Source organism: Pseudophryne corroboree, chromosome 3, assembly GCF_028390025.1.
Source record: "Pseudophryne corroboree isolate aPseCor3 chromosome 3, aPseCor3.hap2, whole genome shotgun sequence".
NCBI classification, from domain to species: Eukaryota; Metazoa; Chordata; class Amphibia; order Anura; family Myobatrachidae; genus Pseudophryne; species Pseudophryne corroboree.
The window spans coordinates 710321549-710336025 of NC_086446.1; the positions used below are offsets into that span (position 1 = coordinate 710321549).

Genomic DNA, 14477 nt, shown 5'->3' on the forward strand with positions numbered 1-14477 from the left:
TGTTTGCATCAGTGATTGAAGAGTTTTTACACTTAGTGTATGGGTGCAAGGCTTCAAAAGATGAGATGAGTATTAAGGCCATGTTTAAATGCTGGATAAGAATCTAACTGAGTGATTGGCATAGAGGACAGCAGTGCTGTAGTAAGGAAAGATAGGAAAATAGACAGTGAAATTAAGGATTGATTGGAAAGGGCTAAAGGGGGGTACTCGCGGAGCGATAATCTAAGCAATCTGACTAGATTGCTTAGATTTTAAGCATTATCGCTCCGTGTGTACCCCCCACAACGATAGCAATGCGCAGCCCCGCACATCGCTATAGCTGGTGCTAGATTGGCCTGCCATGCAGGCTCAATCTAGCAGGTCGCTTAGACAGGTGTTCAATTGTCTGCTGAGGAAAAGATTACAGTAATCTAAGAGACATTACAAGAGTGTGAATGGGATTTTATTACACAATGGACCATGGGCAGAGGCGTCACCACGTCTGGTGACTCCCGGTGGGCACTCCATATCACCCTTGTGCACTGGAAATGCAGGGCCAAAAAAGGGGGCATGGACAAAGTTAAAGCGGCGTGGCTTAGACAGGATTTCTGATGACATCACTCTGGGGGCAGCCCAGCATCCCTGGAGATGCTGGGCTGCCACTGGAGACCAGCATCTGCACAGTTGGCTCCTCCTCTATGACAAGAGCCAGGTGCTGCAAGAGAATGTCACACAGCAGAACCCGGCTCCTGTCATGGTGGAGAAGCCGGGTGTCATCCCCTCCGAGGGTGACACACAGGTACGGCCCGCACTACCCTTCTGATGCCACTGACCATGGGATTTATTTAGCAGGTTTTGTGTGCTAAAGGTTCCCTTAAGCAGCATGTGTTCTCTTAGTCATCACTGTTACAGTTCCATAGGGGCCACCATCTTTCCTGGATTGTGCAAGTGGCCACACCAGTGTATTTACAGTTTCTGTGCTGCTCTATGCTAAAAATTCATCTAACCCTTTGGAGTTTGTACTTCAGTCTCCCTGGGATTCCTTGTGTTTTTCAGTGCTGCATACTGTAGAATTGGGTTGGGTAGGGGTTACCGACGCTGTGGATCCTGGCGGTCAGTATACCGACCGCGGGTTCCCGGCAGCTGAATGCTGGCGGGGGATGGGGGAGGCGAGCACAACTAAGCCTCTTGCGGGCTCACTGTGCTTGCCACGCTGCAGGCTCGGTGGCGAGCTGCGCCACAGGTTCTTTTCCCACTCTATGGGTGTCGTGGACACCCACAAGTGTGAATAGTCCCTGCTAGTCCGCATGACGACTGTCAGAATTTCACCCGATCGGGATGCAGGGGTCGGTATTGTGACCGGCGGTCTCCTGACTGCTGGTCACATAACTACATCCCGTAGAATCTGCTGACCTCCTGGGACCTCATGCCTCCCATTGCTACTTATATCTGTCATCACTCTTGTTGACCTCCTGGTGCCTCAGCTTTTCAGTATCCTCATTTACATATTTTTGGTTTCTCATACCTCTGTGTTAGGGTGGGTTGAAAAACACAAAAGTGATGGTGGAGTTTGGCCTTAGTGCCCAACCTGAGGTTTATGAGATCCAAAAGTGCCCTGTACCTTCATGTGGTGGGTTCTGAGGGTGTAGGGTGGGCTAAAGGCTGGTACAAGACATGACTTGATTTCTTCAAAAATCCTCAGATTTTCACTACTTTTGTAATTTTCAATGACCTCTTCACACCAATCACAAATAATTCTCAGGTCATGGCGATTTTTATTCATACATTGGGAGACCCAAAGATTACTTTTATGACCTGCATGCCCAGCTTTAAGGTTGGGCCGACCAAACTTCAAAAACACGTAATTTTCTAAATTTTTACAGATAATTTAAAACTTTGAGATGCTTGCCGGAACAGAAGATATTAACTCAGAGGGTTGTAATTTTGCACAGTTGATATTGAACCTGAACAGCAACTTCTCCTTACCCTCTTCCTGGTAGTCATGACTGGTGTTTACCCATAGGTCCACAACTTCTGAGCTTTCAGTAGTGGTTAGCCAATTTGCTTGCAGGGTCCCTGATGGATATCTGAGCCTTCTTAGACTCTGTCACTCTGGGGAAGAGGTGCCAAACCAGCACTGACTGAACTGAATCACAAACTTTATGGAGGTACTACATTATGGCCCAGTCCAGGAGAAAAGTCTGTTAGTGTAAGAATCTGTAATAAGCACAGCTTAGTACACTAGATCATGGTCAGGGTAGTTTTGTAAGCTTGAATCAGTCTTCTGGTAACCAGTCAGCTGTACAACTATGTATCATAGTACTAGGCTTCGTTCCGACTCCTAATTTCTGCAGCTGTAATTAGAATACTGCTGATTGGATGTTTCAGTCCTTATAGGAAGTCACCCAAGACACACTGTTGGGGGCTGTAATCAGTCAGATCCTGTCTTTTCCTGACGCATAAGTGAATTTATGCTCTGAGCTGCTCAATAAAGTTTATCTGCTTGTATCATTTGGAAGGCCTGTTACCAGATGATATATTTCTATGGTGAAGTAAACCTGGACTCTTTGAAATATCTGCTAAGTATTTTACAGATCTTCAGTGATATGATTTGTGCATATTGAAAAGAACTATGTGACATTTCATTATAGTGCTATTAATCTGGAGTATTCTGAAGATCTATTTAGTGTTGTAGCTTGCTGCTGTGCAAATTATTTGTGGTATTTGATGCATGCAGAAAACCTGTTACTACTTATCATTTCATGTCTCTGTAAAACATATTTTTGCTATTGGAGAGAATTGTGTATTTTTTATTTACAATGTATTTAGCTATACATTAAATAATCTGTTACTTCTCATTGATCCTCTATTGTGGAAAAGACTTGTATTCTTTGAGAGAATTGTCCAGAAAAATATTTGTTAGAGCTATTTGTAAAACTAACGAGCATATTTTTCAGTGAAGATTGCCTGTGCTATATTGAAGATCTGGCATGCTGTTTTCTGTATATAGTTTTAGTAGTCTCTAAGGTGTCCTGTTCCCATTAAATATGTGTCTGTGAAGTTGAGCTTACACTACTTAGAGATAACATCCTGGCAGCTACTTAGTACCAGTGAACGACTGTAGTTTCAGGAAAGGGGGCTGTTTAAGATGAAGCACTCAACAAGTGGCTTCTATAAGCTCAAGGTCACATTAGGTACTCATATCAGTTACTCCATATTGGGGTGAGATATATGGGGAGGCAAGGAGAGAGAAGGCATGAGTAACCTGATTCCATTGTTTATGGAGAAATATATTGTGTGAATCTGTCTCAAATCTAAATGTTCAGGAATGAGAACTCCATAAAAGCAGGAAAATGGAAACCAGTACAGGTTCAGTTGTCACCCAGATTCTTGAGAAAGGCTTTGAATGCCAGATGACCCATTGCAAAAAAATGAGCTGCAAGAAAATAAAGTACATTGGTGACACCAAGATCATACTCATTAACAGATTCTAATATTCTAATAGTACATATATTTTCACAATTAGTTTTTTTTTTTTTCAACCTAAAAAAAAATGTGTTTGCTGTAACACAAAAGAGTGTGGATTACTTTAGAGGAACATGGATTGGGAGAGCCTGAAAAACATTTTGTGTACTAGTGGTTTCATCATTAAGGAAAATATCAAAAGAAGACAATATGCAAATCAAAATTGCAAATACAATTGCAAATAAAAAAATGGTGAGGTGAAAAAAAAAACTACCCAGGGCAGAATACTGTAAGCATAGATGAGCCTTGGCGGCAAATAAATAAAAGGAACTGGAAGGGAAAAAAAACTGCTAATTATTAGGTATGAACAAGATCAAACATAATATTGAAAGGCCTATAATTATAAAATGATCGAATTTTAATCCTAAAACTTGGAGACAACACCCACCAGGGACGCCTCACCTCAGAGGCGTAACTCTGAGAGGCAACGCAGGCATCTGCTGCCGGGCTCCTGCTCTGAAGGGGGGCACCTCTCTTCCCATTCCGTAACACCATTCAATTAAGTTAATTGATAGCTGCCGCTATCTCTTCAGTGGCCGACTTCCTCACTGGTCCCTGCACCTTACAAGTCACACCCTCTTTATTATAGAAACACATTTTACAAGTGTCATACCCAGGATTATAACCCTCAACCTAGTACACTGGAAGCAGACACCTAACTGATGAAGCTATTTGCTCCTGTATAGGAAATATGAGAATTCTAACTACTGTATATGAAGATACTTCTCTGACAATTACACGTAACTACATATAGTTAGAATTCTCATGCTTCCTATGCAGGAGCAAATAGCTCTACCAGTAAAATGCCTGCTGTCAGTGTAACCGATCATGGGTTCTAATCCTGGGTTTGACTGCTAAGAATTGTGTGATTTAAAATAAATGACAATGAAATGTATATATATTTATCTAAATATAGCGGGGGGGGGGGGGGGCACCAGTATTTATCTTGCCTCTAGGCAACTGGGATGAACTTCCACCACTGCCACACCTCCTAAACAGATGTAGCAATACTGCATGATCAACTGTTTATTGCAAGCATCTCAGAGTTCCAGGAGTTATAAAAAAATGTATTGTAAGGCAGTGGAAATTCTAAGACAGAAAAAGACAAGATGCAAACTTACCCACAAAGATCAGAACATCATAAAAATCATCCCAGGACATTAAGGGCCTGCTGGCATCTCTAGTCCACCTGTGAAGAAAATCTGAAAACAATGACAGGCTAAGTATGTATTAAGAATAATACATTGAAAAAATTCATACTCTCAAAACTATGTATCGGGTCATCTTTGGTACATTTAGAAGTCCATTGTTCTTCTTAAAATAAAAATAAAATAAAAAACCCAAACGGACAGTAGTGAATATGCTGTCTGACCCACTGCTATGGCAAACCCCCCTGGCTGCTTCAGACAGGTGCTGATTATTGGAAAATTGGGGGGACCCCATGCCAGTTTTCCGCAATTTTCCAGTTACCACACCAGGCTGAGAGGTCCAGGGCTGGTTATGGTTTTATGAAGGGGACCTTACAATTAAAAAAAATAATAATTTAAGCTAGAGATGAGCGGATTCGGTTTTACTCGGATTTACTCGGTTCTCAAAACGGCATCTTATTGGCTATTCAAAACACGTGACATCCGTGAGCCAATAAAATGCCGTTTTGAGAACAGAGTAAATCCGAGTAAAACCGAATCCGCTCATCTCTGATTTAAGCTAACTTTATTCTTTTACACAACAAAGCTTGCACCGATCATACAGATCTGTGCAGGGGTTCAGGCAAACCTGCTGCTCACAGGCATGTCTTTTTATTTCTTGTACTATGATGCAAAAAAATTTATGGGTTATATCAGTTTTACCGTGATTCTTAGTAAATCTAGGATATGTATTTCTGTATATGGAAATTTTTTGATGCTTGTTCTGATGGTGTAATGCTGGATAAAGTCCCATTTACCTGCAATTTCCTATCGGTTTTGCTTTTAATAAATCTCTGATTTGCTAAATTGACGGGATATTGCAGAAAAACACAAAATCAACCCTTAGTGAATTTATCCTGTAATCTTTCACGAGACAGCTACAACTACAAGTACACAAATACCTGTGATGCTGGGTATGCCGACAGCTGGAAGTGCGTCAGACTACATATACAAGTGATCTCTTCAGGAGAGATCACTTGCATTACCTACTGAGTCTCAACCAAACTCCACTATTTATAATATGCTAAGCTGTATGATATCAGTAATGCTAGAGACAGGGCACCTACAACCAGAGGTGTAGCGTGGAGCCATGGCTCCCGGAGCAAGCTCACGCCACGGCGCCCCCCCCGATAAACATTAAACACACACATTTTTGCTATTCAATTGGGAGCAGGTATTTTCTATTTTTTTCCTCCCAGACCCAGATCACGACCAGATTTTCCTAAAATCCATATCTTTAGGAAGATTGGTCAGAATTGCTCTATACTGCTGTGCCCCCATAATGACTAATTAAGCAATTGGAATTCTCCAATTAGCTTAATTTGTCTTTAATTACTCACCTTCCGCAACGCTGCATCTCCTCCGGTTCTCTTTTTCTCCTCCAGTGTCACAGAGAGATCTTCCAGGGACGACCAGACACAGGACAGGTACATACTACCCCCGCCGCTCTTCCACGTATACTACACTACATCGCCGCTACCCTGCATCCCCCACACTGCACACATGACACTACCACTGCTACCCTGCAACCCACACACTACATCGCCGCTACCCTGCATCCCCCACCCCGCACACATGACACTACCACTGCTACCCTGCGCCCCACACATTACATCACCGCTACCCTGCATCCCCCACCCCGCACACACGACACTACCACTACTACCCTGCACACTACATCGCCATTACCGTGCATCCCCCACCCCGCACACATGACACTACCACTGCTACCCTGCACCCCACACACATCACCGCTACCCTGCATCCCCCACCCCGCACACACAACACTACCACTGCTACCCTACACACTACATCGCCATTACCGTGCATCCCCCACCCCGCACACACGACACTACCACTGCTACCCTGCACCCCACACACTACATCGCAGCTACCCTGCATCCCCCACCCCGCACACACGACACTACCACTGCTACCTTGCACCTCACACACTACATCGCCGCTACCCTGCATCCCCCACCCCGCACACACGACACTACCACTGCTACCCTACACACTACATCGCCATTACCGTGCATCCCCCACCCCGCACACACGACACTACCACTGCTACCCTGCACCCCACACACATCACCGCTACCCTGCATCCCCCACCCCGCACACACGACACTACCACTGCTACCCTGCACCCCACACACATCACCGCTACCCTGCATCCCCCACCCCGTACACATGACACTACCATTGTTACCCTGCACCCCACACACTACATCACTGCTACCCTGCATCCCCCACCCCCCACACACGACACTACCACTGCTACCCTACACACTACATCGCCATTACCGTGCATCCCCCACCCCGCACACACGACACTACCACTGCTACCCTGCACCCCACACACATCACCGCTACCCTGCATCCCCCACCCCGTACACATGACACTACCACTGCTACCCTGCGCCCCACACATTACATCACCGCTACCCTGCATCCCCCACCCCGCACACACGACACTACCACTACTACCCTACACACTACATCGCCATTACTGTGCATCCCCCACCCCGCACACATGACACTACCACTGCTACCCTGCACCCCACACACATCACCGCTACCCTGCATCCCCCACCCCGCACACACAACACTACCACTGCTACCCTACACACTACATCGCCATTACCGTGCATCCCCCACCCCGCACACACGACACTACCACTGCTACCCTGCACCCCACACACATCACCGCTACCCTGCATCCCCCACCTCGTACACATGACACTACCATTGTTACCCTGCACCCCACACACTACATCACTGCTACCCTGCATTCCCCGCCCCGCACACATGACACTACCACTGCTACCCTGCACCCCACACACTACATCGCCGCTACCCTGCATCCCCCACCCCGCACATACGACACTACCACTGCTACCCTACACACTACATCGCCATTACCGTGCATCCCCCACCCCGCACACACAACACTACCACTGCTACCCTGCACCCCACACACATCGCCGCTACCCTGCATCCCCACCCCGCACACATGACACTACCACTGTTACCCTGCACCTCACACACTACATCACCGCTACCCTGCATCCCCCACCCCGCACACATGACACTACCACTGCTACCCTGCAGCCCACACACTACATCGCCTCTACCCTGCATCCCCCACTCCACTCACACGACACTACCACTGTTACCCTGCAGCCTACACACTACATCACCGCTACCCTGCATCCCCCACCCCGCAAACATGACACTACCACTGCTACCCTGCACCCCACACACTACATCACCGCTACCCTGCATCCCCCACCTCGCACACACGACACTACCACTGCTACCCTGCACCCCACACACTACATCGCCGCTACCCTGCATCCCCCACCCCGCACACACGACACTACCACTGCTACCCTGCACCCCACACACTACATAACCGCTACCCTGCATCCCCCACCTCGCACACACGACACTACCACTGCTACCCTGCACCCCACACACTACATCGCCGCTACCCTGCATCCCCCACCCCGCACACACGACACTACCACTGCTACCCTGCGCCCCACACACTACATCACCGCTACCCTGCATCCCCCACCCCGCACACACGACACTACCACTGCTACCCTGCACCCCACACACTACATCGCCGCTACCCTGCATCCCCCACCCCGCACACACGACACTACCTCTGCTACCCTGCACCCCACACACTACATCACCGCTACCCTGCATCCTCCTCCCCTCTCACAAAAATTTGAACCCCCTCCCCTGCACACACTAATAGGACATTCCTCCCCCACACACTGCATCGCCGCTACCCTGCATCCCCCACCCCGCACACTTGACACTACCACTGTTACCCTGCACCCTACACACTACATCGCTGCTACCCTGCATCCCCCACTCCACTCACACGACACTACCACTGTTACCCTGCACCCCACACACTACATCGCCGCTACCCTGCATTCCCCACCCCGCACACATGACACTACCACTGCTACCCTACACCCCACACACTACATCACCGCTACCCTGCATACCCCACCCCGCACACACGACACTACCACTGCTACCCTGCGCCCCACACACTACATCACCACTACCCTGCATCCCCCACCCCGCACACACGACACTACCAATGCTACCCTGCACCCCACACACTACATCACCGCTACCCTGCATCCCCCACCCCGCACACACGACACTACCACTGCTACCCTGCACCCCACACACTACATCACCACTACCCTGCATCCTCCTCCCCTCTCACAAAAATTTGCACCCCTTCCCCTGCACACACTAATAGGACATTCCTCCCCCCACACACTACATCGCCGCTACCCTGCATCCCCCACCCCGCACACATGACACTACCACTGTTACCCTGCACCCTACACACTACATCGCTGCTACCCTGCATCCCCCACTCCACTCACACGACACTACCACTGTTACCCTGCACCCCACACACTACATCGCCGCTACCCTGCATTCCCCACCCCGCACACATGACACTACCACTGCTACCCTACACCCCACACACTACATCACCGCTACCCTGCATACCCCACCCCGCACACACAACACTACCACTGCTACCCTGCACCCCACACACTACATCACCGCTACCCTGCATCCCCCACCCCGCACACACGACACTACCACTGCTACCCTGCACCCCACACACTACATCAACACTACCCTACATCCTCCTCCCCTCTCACTAAAATTTGCACCCCCTCCACTGCACACACTAATAGGACATTCCTCCCCCCAGCACACATTAATAAGACCCCCCCTCCCCACAGCACACACTAACAGGTCCCCCCTCCCCCCAGCACACACTAATAGTACACCCCTCCCCCCAGCACACACTAATAGGACACCCCTCCCCCCAGCACACACTAATAGGACACCCCTCTCCCCAGCACACATTAATAGGACCCCCCTCCCCCCAGCACACACTAATAGGACCCCCCTCCATCCAGCACACACTAATAGGTCCCCCCTCCCCCCAGCACACACTAATAGATCCCCCCACCCCCCAACACAAACTAATAGGACACCCCTCCCCCCAGCACACACTAATAGGACACCCCTCCTCCCAGCACACATTAATAGGACCCTCCTCCCCCCCAGCACACACTAATAGGTCCCCCCTCGCCCCAGCACACACTAATAGGTCCCCCCTCCCCCAGCACACATTAATAGTACCCCCCTCCCCCCAGCACACACTAATAGGTACCCCCCTCCCCCCAGCACACACTAATAGGACAGTTTCTCCCCCCACCGCCTTTTGTTTATATGCAGCAGCACTGACTAACCTGATCCTCGTGTGGCTGGCTGCCAGTGCTGCTCCTCGTCTCAGGGCTGCTCTGACGGACAGGGAGTGGAGAGAGGGGGGCGGTGCTGCTGCTTGTCTTCCTACATGACTAGTGCAGCGGGGAGGAGTAAGTAGGATGGGGAGGGGCCCTGGCACAGGGAGGAGATCAAGAGCCACCTCTGTTGTTCGTGCTGCAGCCCGGCGCCGCAGCCCTTTACAGTGTCACACGCACGCTGAGCATCAGCAGGTTGCAGAGCAGGGAGGGAGAGCGGTGCCCCTCTCAAGCCCAGCACCTCCCTGCTTTTACAGACCTTGCCGAGCGGGTAGCGCCCAGCCTGCTTGTGCTGTCGGCGCCCTCTGAAGTTTCCGGCACCTGGAGTGTGCGCTCCACCGGAACTGCCCTCCCTATGCCCCTGCCTACAACACCCCCCATTTTCTCTGTAGAACTAACAGTCTCAGTAGGTAGCACCTCACATTACTGGCAGCTATAGGTGTGCAGTCTTAAGGCCCCTCCCTAGCAAACTAAAAGTGTCTTATATAGACACACCTGAAGGAGTGAGACACCTTCATTCTTTGGACTTGCACCTGTCCACACTTGACCCTCATTTATTTTAACTAGGATACCGAGCATGACTGCACTTTTATATATGGCACAATTCTAGGTAAGTCCAATTATTCTGTACTATAAGTCAGTAATGGGGTGGTTCCTGAGGTGCGGGGCCTTCTGGACTGCCGTGGCCGGGTGACAACAGGGCATCGCAGCATTACATTTAATTTGGCACTTTCACTGTTTGTTTTTATTATACATGTCACACCCTTTTCACTTATATTAATTCATCCCATAACACTCTTTTCTCACCTATTCCTTAATTCTTCTCACTACACATAATCATTCCCTGCGATGCCCTGGGGTCGCTTGGCTGTGGTGGTTTGGGGGTCCCGTGCCCTAGGTTTGAACCCCTATAGTGTTAGGTACTGCAGCAGAGTGGAGTCCCTTGCCCGTGGGTCTGCAGCTACATGCATTGATCAATACATAACCAAACTCCACTATTTATTATATGCTAAGCTGTATGATATAGTTACATAGTTGTTGAGGTTGAAAAAAGACAAATGTCCATCGAGTTCAACCTATTGTACATTACATTATTTTTTTTATTTTTTAAATATTAATTAAATGCTGTATCCCTGGATATTTTTTTCAGCTAGGAATTTATCTAATCCATTTTTAAACTTATTGATTGAGTCCACCATTACTTCCTTCTCTGGCAGAGAATTTCCGAATCCTTACTGCTCTTACTTTGAAGAATCCCTTTCTCCGTTGGGTATGGAATTTTTTCTCCTCTAACCTCAGGGGGTGTCCTCGTGTCCTATGTAGTGTTTTTTTGGTAAACAAATTGTTTGATAGATCCTTGTATTGTCCCTTAATGTATTTATATATATTAATGATGTCCCCTCTCGGTCGCCTCTTTTCCAGTGTGAACATATCAAGCCTTTTAAGTCTTTCCTCATCGTCCAGTGCCTCTAACCCCTTAACCAGATATCTTTTTTAGAATATGGTGCCCAAAACTGTACACAATATTTCAGGTGTGGTCGCACCAATGATTTATACAGAGGCAGGATTACACTCTCATCCCTTGTCTCCATACCCCTGTTTTATGCATGATAACACCTTATTAGCCTTTGTTGCTGCATTTTGACATTGCGTACTGCTACCAAGTTTATTATCGATGAGCACACCCAGATCCTTTTCAACTACCGTTATTCCTACATTTTCCCCCATTTAGTTTATAGGCTGCCTGATTGTTCTTAGTCCCAAGGTGCATAACTTTACATTTGTCTATATTGAACCTCATTCTCCATTTGTCTGCCCAGGCCTCTAGTTTAGATAGGTCATTCTGTAGAGACTCAACATCCTTGTCTGAATTAATTATTCTACATAATTTAGTATCATCTGTGAAAACTGACACTGTGCTTTCCAGTCCCTCACCTAGGTCATTAATGAATATATTAAACAGCAATGGCCCGAGTACTGAGCCCTGAGGTATTCCACTGAGTACTGAAGCCCATTCAGAGTACATCCCATTAGCCACCACTCGCTGTTCCCTATTAAACAGCCAATTACTCACCCAAGTACAGATAGTGTTTCCTACCCCAAGCTCTCTTAGTTTGAGAATTAGTCTCCTGTGTGGAACTTTGTCAAAAATCCTTAGAGAAGTCTAAAAAGATCACATCCACTGCTTGACCCTTATCAATATTATCGCTCACTTTCTCGTAGAAGCTTATTAAATTAGTTTGACATGACCTGTCCTTCACAAATCCATGTTGATGCCTAGTAATAACCTTGGAGGTATTCAAGTACTCTAGAATGCTATCCCTTAATATACCTTCTAGTATTTTCCCCACTATAGATGTCAAGCTAACCGTTCTATAGTTCCCAGGGAGCGTTTTAATACCCTTTTTAAATATTGGGACTACCTCTGCTATACGCCAGACCTTTGGTATTATTCCTGATCTAATTGACTCGCTACAGATCAAATATAGAGGTTTCGATATCTCTACATTGAGTTCCATAAGAACCCTGGGGTGGAGTCCATCCGGCCCAGGAGATTTACTTATCTTAATTTTACTTAGTCTCTACCGGATTACTCCCTCGTTTAAGCAAGTACCAAGCAATGGGTCATTATTATTATTTATGTTATGCTCTACTCTCGTCAACCTGTCCTCTTTCGTTAATACTGATGGAAAGAATTTATTAAATAAATCTGCTTTTTCCCTATCATCATTAATCAAGACATCCAGCTTACCCTTTAAGGGCCCAATATTCTCCCTTTTCAACCCTTTACCGTTTATATAATTAAATAACTTTTTGGGGTTTGTTTTACTCTCCTTTGCGATTTGTTTTTCGTTTTCTATTTTAGCTGCTCTAATCGCTTTTTTGCATTTTTTGTTACATTCCTTGTACAACTGGAATGATTCCACCTTCCGTCAGACTTAAATGCTTTGAAAGCACGCCTCTTTTTATCCATTTGTTCCTTGACCTTTTTATTAAACCACATCGGTTTGGATTTCCTACTTCTGTTTTTGTTGACTTTGGGAATATATAAATTAGTGTATTTATTGAGTGCAGTTGTAAAAACGCCCCACATTTCAGCAGTATTCTTACCATGAAATACAATTTCCCAATTAGTTTCCTTCATTGCTTGTTTCAGCAATGTGAAATTTGCTTTCCTAAAGTTAAAAATCTTGGTTAAACCCTTATATTGTTGTTTTTGAGATATCGAATGTGATCATATTGTGATCGCTATTTCCTAGGGTCTCCCCTACTTTAGTATTTGTTATTATTTCCTCATTATTAGTTAGTACTAGGTCCAGTATAGCCCCTTGCCTAGTTGGCCCTCAATTACCTGGGACAAGTAATGATCTTTTAGCATGTTTAAGAACCTGTTACCCCTAGCTGTATTTAGTGTTTCGGTGTTCCAATTTATGCCGGGTAATTGAAATCCCCAACAATAACGACGTCCCCCATACCTGCAGCTTTTTCAATTTTCTGCAAGAGTTGTAATTCGTCAGCCACACTAATATCTGGCGGTTTATAGCATGTCCCTATTAAAAGTTTTTTTGTATCTTTACCACCACTCGAAATCTCAACCCATAATGACTCTACATTATCTCCAGTCCCTTCATAACTGACCTCCTTTAAATATGGTTTTAAGAATGGTTTAACATAGAAACAAACACCCCCTCCCTTTTTATTAATCCTATCTCTCCTGGAGAAAGTGTATCCCTCGATGTTTGCCGTCCAGTCGTGAGAATCGTCCCTCCATGTCTCAGTAATGCCTATTATGTCATAATGGTCATTATGTGCAATTGCCTCTAATTCCCCCATTTTACTTGTTAGGCTTCTTCCATTTGCAATAATACACTTAAGTTTATTAATTCCATGATCTGCAAGTTCTGTTGTGCATAACATTTCCTTAGGAACCATGGTATCCCTTAAATTACCATTGCTGACTATTTCACTCCTTCCCCCCTCTCCTCCCCCAATATACTGTATACCTCCCACTATTCTTTGCTCTCTAGTTGTCCCACTAATTCTTTCTAATCCCTCCCCCCAGACACCTAGTTTAAAATCTCCTCCAACCTTCTAACGGTATCCGGACTCCAGATCGACAGCAAAAAGGTCGACAAACCTTAGGTCGACGCCAATTGGTCGACAAACCTTAGGTCAATATGGACAAAAGGTCGACATGGACAAAAGGTCGACAGGAACAAGGTCGACATGGAAAAAGGTTGACATGAGTTTTTCACGATTTTTTTCTTTTTTTTGGAACCTTTTCTTACTTAACGATCCACGTGGACTACAATTGGAACGGTAATCTGTGCCGAGCGAAGCGGTAGCGGAGCGAAGGCACCATGCCCAAAGCATGGCGAGCGAAGCGAGCCATGCGAGGGGACGCGGTGCACTAATTGGG

At 46.7% G+C, this 14477-nt stretch overlaps 1 protein-coding gene and 1 long non-coding RNA gene across 3 annotated transcripts in view; one reads left to right on the forward strand and one right to left on the reverse strand.

Annotated features, from left to right (window-relative positions):
• The window catches only part of LOC135056667 (alpha-2-macroglobulin-like), a 502865-nt gene that overhangs the window by 124375 nt on the left and 364013 nt on the right, over positions 1 to 14477 (forward strand). The window lies entirely within an intron of this gene.
• Positions 1799 to 14477, reverse strand: part of LOC135056668 (uncharacterized) — a 124051-nt gene continuing 111372 nt past the window's right edge. Inside the window, exons 2-3 of the long non-coding RNA XR_010244042.1 lie at positions 4626 to 4706; positions 1799 to 3415 (exon numbers count right to left, since the gene is read on the reverse strand). This is a non-coding gene — a long non-coding RNA (uncharacterized LOC135056668). The remainder of the gene's footprint in view (positions 3416 to 4625; positions 4707 to 14477) is intronic.